Here is a 14,849-nt window from a genome sequence, read left to right as displayed (position 1 = left end):
AAGAAAGAACTACTTCACCAGTTTTAAACTCAGATTAACTTCAAATTGCCTAAAACATTTATACACACAAGGAATCTGACTCAACTTTTCAGCATCTCTTGATAAAACCCAGTGCATAGAGTGGAGGATTTATCACTGACTTTTGGTACAGTTACTGTGAATCACCTGCTATTCTTTCTGGAGTTAATAGAGCATGACGGAAACCTTTCAATGTTTCAAAACTTGTATTTTGCCCTTGGTCTGTAAACCTTTTTGTTATGACAGTAATGCAATTACAAGAAAGCAAGGAGAAGGTTAATGCAACATTTTAAAAGTCCTGTTCTTCTCAAAAAAAATTGAGCCTCGTGATTAATGAGTTGGAAAATCATCAGAATATAAACAGTGGCAGTTGGTACACAGTCCTTGGGGGGTTGACAGTGTGACAAATATGACTAATTAACCCCCTGCACTGACCCATGACCCACTCAACTGTGTGACTCACAAGAGAGAGCACCAATCAAAACACATCTAGCCCCTCTACTGTCTGCTTAGTCACTGTAAAGTCACACACTAAAGTGAAGCCAACACCTATGGTGTACCTCACCCCAAAATGACTATTTGTTTATTAATTATTCACCCCGTGTTACATTGAATTTTTGAAGGAAACATTCTCTTTTCTCATTGTTTCTTAAATGGCTACACAGTGAATAGAGAATCCAAAGTTTAGGAGCAATTCTTAATGAATTAAAGTCACAGGGGTCCACTTTTAACAGTGTTACTATATAAAAACATCCACTTACAAACTCTCACACAACTGGTGCTGCAAAGTCCATGTCTCATTTATCCAGTCATATGCTCAGTACTACAGGCGTCGGTTTTGTTTCAACAATGGGGGGCAAACATATGAAACAGGAGGTCTTGGGTCGGCCACTAGAATATTTTTGAGCGTCAAACACTTAAAGGGAAACTGCACCCATTTTTAAAATTTATACATGTTATTCCTACGGTCAAAGACAGTCAGAAAATATTAGTAAACATGAACAACTCTCCAAAATCCAAAAACTACAGTGCTAAAACTCAAATTTTTTATGTCAAGTATAAAGTCAGGAGCTGCTCCATAGACGACGGATTGGGAAAGATATTCTACATGACTCTGAGAGCACACGGGGATGATCTGAGTATCTGGGCACAAGTTTTAAATATTGATATTGATGTGTCCTTTGCATCACCCCCGAACTCTACACCTGCACTCAGTACATCTCCAGCAGACTTTCTGACGGGGAACTAAACAGAAGATGAAAGCTCTCTATGCACTCTTCAAAGCTAAGCTCCACTGACAAAACTAATAATTTTACCTCACTGAACACAGACGTTACTGGTCTGACAGTGCCTCAGTCAGTTAGTATGTTTATGTTATTGTGTGACTTTGGTGAATCTGAAATAACCCTTTTAAACACCAAAGTCACAGTATATCAAACATGTTAAAGAAAACACAAAAATATGCATTTCTATTTTGTGAAAGTCTTAAATGCAGTGAAAGCATGCCATGAAATCATGGGTTTTTTTCTTCCTAATTTACTTTTTTAATCATTTCAATTATTTTAGTCTATCTATTTTTTAATCATTTTTCATTACTTATCAGACTAATAATATGTATATATGCATGTATCCTTATTAATATTATTGTTATATGTATTATTATTTGTATTTTTGCTCTTTGAGATGTTGCAGAGTGCAGTTGGTGCAAGGGATGGATGAATGGTAGCTCTTACAAAGATTAACACTTTAACTGCTGTAAAGGATTATAATTTTGCCAAATAAAGAGCATAATAAAAGTCTATAGATTGAGTGTCCCACTCAGTGTAAGTGTGATGTAGTATTCAGAAAAGCAGATAGTGAACAGTGTTCAAGCTTTGTAGCAGGTTGTTTAAACAAGGAGAGAAAACACTGAAAGAAGAAGACAGAGTTTTCAATGCAAATGACTTTCAGCAGAATCACTGTCAATCTGTGGCTGCAAGGTCATTTAGAAGAGGCTAAACAGAGCAGAGCGATGACCACGAAGGTTGCTAAGTTCTGCGAGGTAGTACAAGCTCGGTTTACCTGAAAGTGTAGGTGTGAAGCTCCCACAGCAGCCTTGTACAGCAGCAAAGATACTGAATACGATCAGCTACAGGTAGCCTGTGGAGGAAGCGTAGGAGGAGAAAAATACTTTTAGGGCTTACTGAAAACTAGAACCTGACTAAAATGGCAAATTTTTCATGAAGGCTGTTAGAGGAACATAACCAAATGATTTATCAGCAAAGTTAGAGAGACAGACCCGCATTACAAATGCCGTAAATGGCCACTTTGTTAACAGCATGTATGCAAGATATTGTTTTACTGTTATCTTACTTTATTTTATTTTATAAATATTTAAATTATTCATGATGTGATGTCATACATTTCAATGTATTTTTTCTGTAAACTGCATTCACTTGAGAAAAAAAGCCTTGTTTTTCTCAAATAATAAGATGGTAATCCTGTAAATTCTCATTTTGGGAATTAAAATTTAATTTATTTAGAAAAAGAAGAGCAGAGTTTTACCATGAAAATTTTGCTAATAATTTTAAAATAATAAGGACATTAATTCAGAAAAACAGGGTAAATATTTTTTCGAATGACAAACTTTTCTTAAAATCTTGAAATAATAACTTTGGCTATTCAGAAAAACAACATACATGTTTTTCCTGGTATTTTTTTCCCCTTAATTCTAAAATTATAATTTCCGTAACTCAGAAAGACAGAACAGATTTTTTTTTCTCAAGTGAATGTTGTATGCTTCTGTAGTAAACTCTACCTTTAAATGTTATTGCACATTTTAATTGTGGAAGGTGAAAGATGCAAACTATTATTCTCTGCCAGCTCAGTAATATTTACACACACACACACACACACACACACACACACACACACACACAAAAAGAGGCTGCTTAAAGTAGAACATCTAATTTTTACAATATAAAACCTTTTCATATTAATAGGAATTTTTGCAGCATAAGAATTATCCTTTAATTATCCTTAATTCAATAATGAGCAGCACTGAGAGATTAGCAATATACTGAAATAGTGATAATCATTGCACAGTGATTATGGTGAAAGTGTCTTTTTCTTGCTCGCCACATGGGGGCAGAACAAGCTTGCAAAAGCTTACACTAAGCTTTACTGGTCTAAAAGCAGGCACAACCTAAAACAAAAGGCACACGGTCAAAGAAACTGTGTTTTTAATTATATCTTGGGGAGAAGAGTTTAAGGTGATAGCAGAGGAAGCTGATTAGTTTTAAGGGCTGTTTATTGTATTGCTACACACGCTGAAGCACAGGCACACACTAACTGTAGCACCCTCCCTTACAACATCACCAAGAAATCCCTGGAGACAGGAAACACACATACGCACACACACACACACACACACAACAGAACAATAGCTGGGGAGAATAATACAGCAGCTACAGCCGATAATTAGATTGCTGTTGAAGGAAAAATATACAGGACCCCTCTCTCTTTTATCAGTGACACCTTTGGCAACATTAAAGTGAATTACAGACTGGGAAATAAACAGAGTAAAGAGAAAAGGAATAAAGAGAGAAAAAAAACATTAAACAGCAATCTATGGCTGTTGAGCTTTTATAGCACAAATTTCTAATTGACCCTGTACGCTTTATGTTGTGGATGATTTATTCATGATGTTTCAGCCTGATACAGACTGCTGTACTGACGATCATGCTATAAAATGCTTGTTGCAAGAGAAAATGTCCAACAGCGTTTTTTAGAGGAAAGAAAAAAAGTCTAAGCATCAGTTGCACAGGCAGGAACTTCTGCTGTTTTTGTAGAAACAGATTAATCAGCTGTTTAATATGAATATGGATATATGCATAGCACTTGACACTGTTTGAACCTGTTGTGATAAGTGCCTCTAATGAGTACAAATGCGGCATCGTTGGCAGAAATTCTACTTGTGTTTTTCCAGCTAAATTGTTAAAAAGGGTCTTTGGATGTAGGACGACAGCGCTGAGTGTCACACACTAAGCTGTGTGGCTCCCATCAGTGCTTTTAATGTATTCAGGGCTGAACGTGAGCTCCCTCCGCCTGTGAAATCATGGCAACAAACGGCAGATGAAAAGCCTTTTTATTGCCCTCCTGCTTCCTCAATCAGCCTGCAGAGGAATGAAATGGTGATGGCCCACAAAACACCTGTGGAGAGGCTGAATAAGGGACTCGGACCCATTCTACGCCGTTCAGTCAGACACACACCCACTAAAAGAGATTTAGTAAAGTACTCGAGCATGATTGTACATATATACAATCCCACTATGATACACACAACTAGAAACATACATAAACTCACATGGTAGCCCTCTGGAGCTGCGAGACTGACACACTGTCGCTGACTTTGCCCATGCTGTGCAATGAGTGAGAGGAAATGCTGTGAATTATGACCTAGACGTTCAGTTGGACTGCTCCGGGCTGCTTGAATGGATCATGTGTTTGCGTATGCATGTACATGCCAGTCGTACAGTCTTCTACTCTACGCCTGTTTCTCTCTCTCTTGCTTTACAGGCTTCTCCTCTCTGTCTTTCTGAGGGTCTGAGAAAAAGCGTTAGAGGAAGCTGTCAAATTAGAATTAGGGCTGCCCTACTTATTCGCTGAAAAACGTCCCATGCGCCTTGCTTCTGGATGGAGAGGCACTCTTTGACATGTCGCTTTCCCTTATCTTCATGGCACATTTCCACAGAGTTGTAGCATCTTTATTGTTGATAACCTTGTAAAAAAAATCTACTCTGAGCTGGTGATTAGTGATTTCAGTAAGGCCACAAAAAAAAAAAAACAGGTTGAATTAATGAGGAAAGAGTTAAAAACCTCACTGTACTGTGAGATAGTCATTAATTTTACATAAACAACAAATCAAAGTAATTTATCAAAATATGCTAACCCTTTTTTGTACAGTGTACAAAATATTTCATATTTCATATATATACTGTAGATTCATTTTATATTTATACACATAGATCTGTGCAGAATATACTACATCTGCATAATACGATGAATATGTCCTAGACCAGCGTCTAATGTTTTTCCAAACTTCTGTAGATGAAATTATATTCGCTTCTGTATAATGACAGCAGGCTGCCAGATACAAAGGCCCAATGATTTACTACCAGAATATTGCTGTCCAGCACCATTAAAAGAAGCTGTTGTGTGATAGCTAGCGCATCCATGGATGTACCCTGCGGTCTCTCAGTTTCACTCCCCGCTGCTTCAAGACTTAAAAGCCAAAAGGTTTGTTGATCTGGCAGAAAAGACGCTAACTAGCCCACCCATGGACGTAGCCTGCAGCTCCTTGAATTTATCCCCCCGAAAGTTTGCTGATCCGCAAGTCGGGGGGCGGTCCAAACACTGAAGGTCAGTCTCTGTGAAATATGACAGCCATAGTACCTGAAGAAGAATGCCGTTTGATGTCAACAAATGCACATGGTGGGACGACGTCATGGTGGGATGACCCAGCCCATTACGTGATGTCAACAAATGCACATAGTGAGATGAAGCAGCATGTTCCTTATGTTTACACAAGAGTGTGGACTGTCACAGTGGTTGGGATTAGGCCACAAAGCTACAGCTGGTTAGGTTTAGGCAAAAGAGGCACATGGTGAGGTGTAGAAAAACCACACACACACATACACGCACACACACAAATGGAAAGCGAACTCCCAACTCCCACATGAAAGTCAGTTTTTTGAGGAACCCATCCACCTCCCTATCCGCCGTATAAGCACTCTCGCTCCTTACATTACGTGGTTAATGTCAGTGTTACTACTTGACAAACAAAATGGTCAACTATGTGTAAAATATATCATTCAGACCTTCCATGAACTTTTGTTACAACTTGCATTCATACAGCAGTTCTATAAGAAGCACAACCATCGGAAATGTATGCTGTTTTTAGTATACTATTAATAAGCTGGTGTACACTAACTGACTCCATTTGAGCAACAGGAGTTTTTTTGGAGAAAGGGAAGGCTCAGACTGCCCAGATATTTCTCCCTAATGCAGGGGTTCATAACTAGTGAGTTAAACAAGATTGGCTTTTCTTTTACTTCCCATTGCCCCATTTTCATAAACAGTTGCATAATAAAATGCTTTGGGGAGAAAACACCACAGAGATAAAATCAAAAACATTTCCTCTTCTAAAGAACCATCTAAACTGTGTGATAAATGACCTAGAAATTCAGACTTGGAACAACATGAGACCAGGCACTGTATTCATTACAGTGTGAACAAGTCAGCAGCTAGTTACACCACTATTAGCTGCATTGGAGCTATGCTGGCTAATCCTTCCCATAGCATTCCTGATAAATTGCTGGAAGGCAGCTTACTCTGCACAATTTAATTTCCTCACTCGGCCATCCAAAGCTTCACACCAGGCATCTCACAATGACACCCACCAGCTTCCAAGACACAGTAAGCCTTCGCACAATCCTCCACCACGTCGTAGAGGTGTGCGCTGTAGAGTTTTCAGCATTCTTTACAAAAACATGTTGTGTGTAGCTTAAAGCCACACTAACATGTCTCTCAAACTCTGCAATCATTTATCACATAATGTCACTGTCTTTATAATAAAAAAATGTTTCACTTTTAGTGTTCTATGTTGAGTTTCAGCTCATTGTTTAGCCTGCTAGTCCACAGTTTTCATTGCTGGTTCACTCTTTCCGCTTTCATGGTGTCATTTTTGGATGCAGCTCTAAAAATTTAACCGTAGACAACCTGCCAAGCACCAAACTATGCACATACAAAGTAAGCAACTAGCTGATGAATATAAAAATGGGTTTAGAAGCTAAAGACCCAGACAATTCTCTCCAGAGTTGGTAGAGACCAAAAACAGAGCTAAAAGAGGGCATTGTGGTGGCAATGTCGAAGACAAGCGACCACAGTGTGGTTCGTTGATAGCCTAACGTTAGCTTTTTAGTTTGCATGTATGCTTCAAAAACCATATAAGGTGCTGGAGATGTTCTTACTGAACAAAATGTGTTCTACCGCTGTATGAACAACAGTATGGCAGTGCTGGCCGGCTTGCTGTACTCTCCAGTTAATAGTCGGCACCAGGATGTTTCGCTATCCTGCAAACACTCACACTAGAACAGCGTCAGCTGTCAGCTTTGATAAAAAAAAAAACAACTACCTTGACTTAAAGGAATGACCAGAAGTTGACTAAAATGTCATGAATTTTCATCGACTAAAACTTGACTAAAACTGTGAAGGATAAAAATGACTAAAATGTGACTAAAACTAATTAGCATTTTTGTCTCAAGACTAAGACTAAGCCTAAATCTAAAATCGCTGCCCAAATTAACACTGTTTTTAACAGAAGAAAGCAATGTTAACTTCTGTGTCAGCCTACAAAGACGTCATCCTTGCAGCACTTGTGCTTGCAGAACATGTGACACAAACAATGCAGAGACCCACTCATCAAAACATTGCTCTGCAGCGCCCCTACTGGTCAAAAACTCCACAATATATGTTTAACAAAATAACCTTACGTTTTGAACTCCAAGGTGAATCCTATATTTAGTTAAGCTCCTGTCAGAGGGTGTCAGCATTTGCAGTTGCCAGGAGCAACGTGAAAAGGAAACACAGAAACATGTGAGTGAAATAAGCCGAAATACGAGTCTCATGGGATTCTCAGGTAGAAATGCTCGATTGAAGAAATGTCATGTCAGAATAAAAATTTGGAGGAAACTCACATACTCCTGTATCTTGCTTTGCTCTGAGAAAAAAACATCACTGAGCCCGTAGGTAAAATTTGTGGAGACAAAGCAAATAATGAAGAAGAGATGCTCTGCACTAATGGAACAGCTCCAGTGGATTTGAGAAGTGCAGGTGACTTGTTTTCTCCAGCTCCCTGTCTTCTGCTCCAAGGATTTCATGTTGTGTAATAGAGAAAGATGCCAACTGTGTGTTTGTGTGTGTGTGTGTGTGTGTGTGTTCATATACTGTATGTGTGCATGCGGTGGCCACCTTTTTGATTTTTTTTCTCTCCACACTGCTATCTTATCTCTAAAAACCTCTCTGACCATGTCCTGCTGGATTCCCTGACGATGCGCACATGGAGTTTGCGATATCGTTGTTTGGCATGAGAAATAGAAAAATATCCAAAGCTAAAAGGTAAAATATGTGTGAGGAAAAGCAGGGAGAGGATGTAGAAATTGATGAAGGCTGAAAAGAGGAAAAGAAAAAGAAGATAAGAGTACAAAGATAGAGGAGACAAGAAAGAGAGGAGATAGAGAGAGGGGGAATAAAACACCACAGGGTCTATTCAGTGAATGACCTCATCCACAAAACCAACGACCTTCAGTGAGTTTAAATAATCTCACTTTTTTTGCCCTCTCATGCCCCCAGGCTGAAGGTGATGGACAATTTCATGGGACTGAAAAGTAGATGTGAAATGGTACAGTGCTGTTTCAAGATTACCAATGCCTCACTTTCAAATCCTTTGGTACTGGGAAGGTTACAGTCCTGAATAATAGTTTCAATTTTGAATCAATGAGTCAATGTTTTCTCCTCATCTTTCAGCCCTGTCTTCTAAAATTGACATCCATGTACAACTAATTTGAAACACCAATTACACATGAGCAGATCATAAGATAATAAGGCCCTGGGTGCAGACATGCAAAAGGCCCCACCAGCTCTTCCACATAGGAGCAAGACACACAGACTTTGTGTTGATTTTACCAATTTTCTGTTGTTTTGTAGTCATTTCATGTCTCTTTAGGGATGTTTTGGCTGTTTTTGTAGTCTTTTTGTGCTGCTTTGTGGTTGTTTTTTGTTTCTAAGTTGTTGTTTTGTGTGTCTTTGCAGTTGTTTCATGTATCTTTGGGGTCCTATGGTGTCTCTCTGGGGTTGTTTCGTGTCTGTTTGTAGTAATTCTTTGTCTCTCAGTGGTTGTTTTGTCTCTTTTTGGAACATTTAGTGCATCTTTGTAGTTATTTTGGGTCTCTTTTCAGGTCCTTTGCATCTTTTTGTGGTCTTTTTGAGTCTTCCTGGTCAGCAAGTGTTAATTTGAGCAACATTTTACTGGCAGAGCCCAAGGGGGCCCCTGACACTAGATGACCATTCTCTGCTTTTTTTAAAATCCAATTCAGCATATCCAATCGCTGTCAGATATGGTTGAGCCCATTGGTGAATGAAATCACTCTGACTGGCAGTTTATCTCAGTGCACGAATAGAGAAACGGAAATGAGTTGGGCAAACAACTAACTAAAATCAAGAGGGTGTGAGACAAGATCAAAACAAACTTGCTACATTTGTCAAATAGACTTTGCAAAGAGAGATTACCGCTACCTGCTGTTATGGAGATATATATTATCTCTCACACAGACGCAGAACCTATGGGTTAGTTGGTTGTAGTCTTTACGCTGTGTTCATGTGCAACTTTTTGGCCGAGACAACTGTCAACAATTGACTTTCATTGCTAGTACTTTGATGTCAGTTTGGTGTGTCTTGGCTGCAAACCTGGGGATCTGGTGTCAATGCCTGCACTTTGTACACTGTATATCCCAAACCACCTCTTTGTGAAACCTGCGCGGTAGTGGTAGTGTTTTGTTACATGAAAATCATGTCTCTGAACATAATCTAGGCAGCAATTTCATTGCAAGAAGATAATTAAGACAGCAATTTATTAACATACAAACCTAATTTCTAGCAGACAAGGTTGTATATTAAGCGTTAAAAAATTTGGACATAACCAAAAATTATCTAATGAATTTAATCATTCTTCTCCAACTTGGACCAGATCAATAGCTGCAGGCTTCTATTTGTAGCTTTTCAAATCTCTTGAGGCAAGTGAATATTCTCTATCATCTGTTCTTCAGTTGCACCTCTGTTACGGAAGTTATTTAATGAGAATGGGTTTGCCACAAGGGATGGCCAAAAGAAAGAGCTGAGCTGATGTTTTTGAGGCGGGGTAACATTGATGAGTCTCTAATGCATTCCAAGGGGATTGTTGACTTGACTGTTTTCAGCTCAGGGATACACATCCTTACCTTGAAACTATTGCTGTTGTCCTCAGAAAATTGTGGCTAGTATGGACGAATCAAAGGGCCGAAACATAACAACCCCTGCGGGCATGAATTCTTTTGAGAACTCAACACAACAATCAGTGAATAATTTCACAATTAAAGTGTCACATTTGCATCAGCTTACACAAACAGAGTGTCTTGTGGTTTGCTGTCGAGTCCATGTCTTTGTGTGTATGTTGGCGGTTTTATCTTTAATGTGCATGTCTGACCGCATGCAGGCCCATCATTGCACGGGCAGTACATGACAGCAAATGCATTTCTCATGTTCTTATGTCCATGTCGGTGTTGTCATCCCAACATAGCTCACTTTAGGCACAGTGGGTGTTGTGGGGGTTTAGACAAAAGGAAAATACATTTGTCAAAACTCCTCCAAACACAATATGACAAGTCCCACCCTGGGGTGTCTGTGCGAGGAATAGTGGGAAAAGCCCTGATTCTTAATTTGTGAGTTTGAATGTCTCCAGCCTGAGGACCCTTGTGAGGAGACACAAAAGCCCTTTTTTACAAAAAGATCACGCTATAGAGCCGCTCGTAAGTCCCTTCATGCTGCCTTCACATATTTACACTGATTTAAGTCAGCATGCCGGCATAGTGGAATCAAATAACGTGTGTCATGTAGCACAACAATGGCATGACATGGCAATAATGATCATTTACAGTCATTTATATGGCAACTGATTTCATCCTCTGCTCAAAACGTAAGGAGCTCCTGGACCTCATTCTTTTACCAATTTGTGTGCATTTAAGACAACTGTCCTTCTTAGAGTTAGCCACTAAGTGCTAGCAGCTGCTTTTTAAATCTCTTGCAGTCGGTCCCATGTGGTCAAAAATGTCAAACCCATGACTGCCATGATCCTGTCCTGGGTGCTGTTCCATTTATACAGACACTGTTTCGGTGCTGTAACTACCTCTGTGGCATTTTAAAAGGGCCCAATTCTGTGTATGTACCTTTAGAACCGCATTTACACTGCCTGTTCAAGGCTGGAATATCACGCCATTATGACACCTTTGTAAAGACAACATGTGACTGTACAAAGGGGGGATCGAGTGACCTCGCCTCTTAGCCGGGAACGGATGCTGTAACAGCTTCGAAATGAGGTCTGTGTAAAATGGTAACCTGGAAAGACATGACTGTGGGTGGGGACGTGTGACGTTTTGATTACGTATTATTTTGGCAACCACACCGCAGGAGATTCAAAAAGCGACTTTTAGTAATTAGTGGCTAATTCAAAGAAGGGGAACAGCCGTAAATGTCCGCAAACTGGGAAAACAATGATATTCCCAAGTTCCTTACCCTCTAAGCAGTGGAAGAGATCATCTGCCAAAACACAGAGATTGTAAATAATTGACACATTATGCTATTGCTATTGTTTACAAAGTGCTGCTGACACACATATATGTCATACTAGAGGCCGACACTGTTGTGTTACATGTCATCCCTGTAATGCCTCTTGTGATCGTGTATAATCACACACTGAAGCTAAATTATGCCGCCATTGTTTGGTTCTATGTAAAAATGCAAAAGCAGCATACAGACTTTGTGATGACCCTTGGTGAGATCTCTTTGTAAAAGCAACTTAATACAGAATGGCAACACAGCATAATGGCGTGAAATTCCAAACTTGAAAAGGCAATATAAAAGGGGCTACAATTTAACTGCGCTAATAGTCCACTGCAACCACCAACACTTTTTTTTCCTCCCCCTTCTTTGACTTCATTTCTCTTTGATTCTCCTTCTGTGCCATCATTTATTCTCTCTCATTTCTTTTGATTTCCTCTCTGTCAGTCTTACACTGCCCAGTCTCCTCCCTGCTTCCCTCCCCTCTCTGGCTGTAAATGAATGAACTGTGTGTTCATTAAACATGACACTTGGAAATAGAATGGGCTGCCGTCGATTGAATGGAGCGGAGTATCATAATGAGAGGAAGGAAAAAACAGAACACAGTCATTTCTCATTGTGAAACGAGGCACACACAAGTGGTCATCATTATGACCCAGTCTTTCTGCACTAATCTCACTATACTGTCACAAAACAAAACAACAACTTAAGTATGTATGTAGCAGTTTACATACATATAGCAAACAGCACCATCAATGTAGGAGAAAATTCATGCCAAACAATAATGGAGCAAAATTGCATTTTATGCAATCTCATCTGTGGTAATTCACAGGACTGTGTTATGCGCAAACTTATTTACAGTATCATCAGAAATCCATAAATAAAATGAATGAGTCATTTCAGATACACAATAGAGGAGCCATTATAGACCCCCGACTGCTGTCTGCTACTGCAACAGCTATAGTCATTTATTATTGTACATGAATATTTCCAGCATGTATGTATGTGTAATCTATTTCCTACTGCTGTAAAGCCAGAGCTGTGTGTCTACAGCACTTCACGGGCTATTTCACTCCACTTGTGAGACTCTATTGATCTTCTAGACAGAAAATTATATGGAAACCATGAGAAAACACTATTTGTCACGTTGAGCAAGATGAGAAATTGACAACAGCGTTCACTCAGACAATGTGTATTCAAATGAGAGCTGCCGTGACAACAATGTGGAGGTGTAATTTTAAACCTCGCTTAATGCATTTTGTGCTATCATATTGTTTGTGGGCTCGGAGCATGAAAACATTTGCTGTAAGATTGACCACCATGGATCAACTGATGATGTAGAAAGCAGAAGGTAGTCAAACTCAGGGGGAAAAAATGGATCTGCAGAATTAGACGCAATGGGGTCGGAAGGGGAAATCCCTATCCAATACAGTGGATAGTCCATTTGTTAAGTCCCAGAGGATAAGGATGGGGGAGGGCAAAGAACATGGGCTATTAGTGCAACATGGGGTGTGCCATTAAAGCAGCAAGCACAAGTGATCATGTAGTCACTGCTGACATGCTTAAACCATGAGCACACACTGAGCCTCGACGTCAATTTGACTCTAGTGAGCTGGAGGGGAGCTCCATGAACATGCAAAGAGATCTACATTACACATATCCTTTCTGCAGAAGATGTCCTGTACTTTCATGTGACAGCAAACCCTTTTTTATTGTAGTGAATAAGCCTTAATATTAAATAATATGGTAACATAACTCCTACTGCTTCATCTACTCTTGAGACAAACTAGCATTCAAATCAATAGTTCAACATCTTGGGGAGTATGTTTATTTTCCTCTCTTGCTGGGAGTTTTTTCCACAGCACTTTCATGACTGTAAGGTAAATTAGAAGTCACTGCCAGCAGCTGGTTAGTTTAGCATGACGGCTAAAAATAGAGGAACAGCTCGCCTGGCTCTGTACAAGTAGCAAAATTTACCAACAACATTTCTAAAACTCTTTTTTTTCATAAATTAGTTCTACTGGTCCCGCTCTACATCTATCAGTGGGTTTTTACCATAACTCAGCCTATAAAATGTATTTTAAAAACTTGTGACTAAACCTCCTATCTCCATTGGCTCTTTTAAAAAACAGCATTTTTTCTAATTCCTGAAAAGTTTGCGCCCAACATCAGAGAAATGACGGTGCAAACAAGTGATTTGCCTCAACAAAGAGGGAACTGGATGTGCGACATCATTCAAAATGAAATATTAGATATTTTTGCACATGCAGTCCAGAGAGAGATTGTGTATTTTTGTGTAATTGTATATTTATATGTGCATGAAGCTCACTAAATTACATTATATCTTGTTTGTTTAATATCATTTTAACTCTTGTTGATGCTGGTAGGAGGTTGTTGTTGTTTTTTTAAACCAGACAGAGCCATTAGCCTTTATGCTAAGCTAAGGTATATGAGTGCTTGCTTTAGCTTTATGTATAACAGAAAGAAACTAAATCTCATCAAGAAACAAAAATGAACTCAGTTCCCAAAATTTTAAATGGTTCTTTTAATTAATAATTGTGATAGTTTGTTGGTAATTTGTGTGGCATCATAATCCAGCTTGTTACTGAGTTCATGACTTCACAAGGTCGTATAAAAAATGCTGGATTCTGTGAAAACCACACAGAGCCAGTGGCAAGAAAATCAAAACTATGGTCTTTGAGTTATTTTCCAGAGAAAGAGAGATAATTAGGCCTATGAAGGAAAGAAGCACCCTAAAGGTATTGGAGGACATACTGTGCAGTCCAATGTGTCAGGTTGGATCAGGGCTTTGGAGTGGTGGGCTAGCAGGCTGACAGCAGGAGGGTAGCATTGGACTTTATGCCTTTAAGCTGTCCTGATTGCTTTGACACCCGTGGCATTCCCCAGTGAGAAAAAAAAAAGAGACCACAGGCACTTTTACTAAGAACGATGAGAGTATCGCTCCAGTTGTATCCCAGTTATATGAAAGGACTGGAGAAGGGTACCCTCATAAAATATGGAGGATGTGCTATTCGATTATAGTATTTGTATCACAGTATCTTTGGGGGGGGGTGAACATTTCTTTCAAAATTTTCTTTATTTTTATGAAATGTTTGTACTCATCTCTCAATGGATGGAATACAGCACTAGGGGCCACAGACAGACCACTTCATCTAGATATCTCACCTTGACAGGCTCTCCTATTACAATGCTTCATGCAACTATGGGCACAACATTAATTAGGAGACTCCAAGGCTTGACGCCAAAAAAGTGGTTAAAAGCCCGTCTGCTCTCTCGTGATTGAGAGATTGGCAGCAACACTAATGGTGCAATCATTTTAAAATGTTTTGGTACGAGAAATATATTTAATTTTTGTAATGTGAAAAAGTGGAGGGCGTTCTGACTTTAACTACCAGAATAAA

The 14,849-nt window shown here is 39.3% G+C and overlaps 1 long non-coding RNA gene across 1 annotated transcript in view; it reads right to left on the bottom strand.

The window, feature by feature from the left end:
* Positions 1-2,069: 2,069 nt before the first annotated feature.
* The window catches only part of LOC148188866 (uncharacterized), a 142,302-nt gene continuing 129,522 nt past the window's right edge, over positions 2,070-14,849 (bottom strand). The window contains exon 3 of the long non-coding RNA XR_015777223.1: positions 2,070-2,157. This is a non-coding gene — a long non-coding RNA (uncharacterized LOC148188866). The remainder of the gene's footprint in view (positions 2,158-14,849) is intronic.

This window comes from Plectropomus leopardus, chromosome 8 (assembly GCF_026936395.1).
Source record: "Plectropomus leopardus strain MGB_pleo_1.0 chromosome 8, ASM2693639v1, whole genome shotgun sequence".
In the NCBI taxonomy this organism is placed as follows: Eukaryota; Metazoa; Chordata; class Actinopteri; order Perciformes; family Serranidae; genus Plectropomus; species Plectropomus leopardus.
The sequence above is the reverse complement of the archived record's forward strand: the minus strand, read 5'-3'. Positions and strand labels throughout refer to the sequence as shown.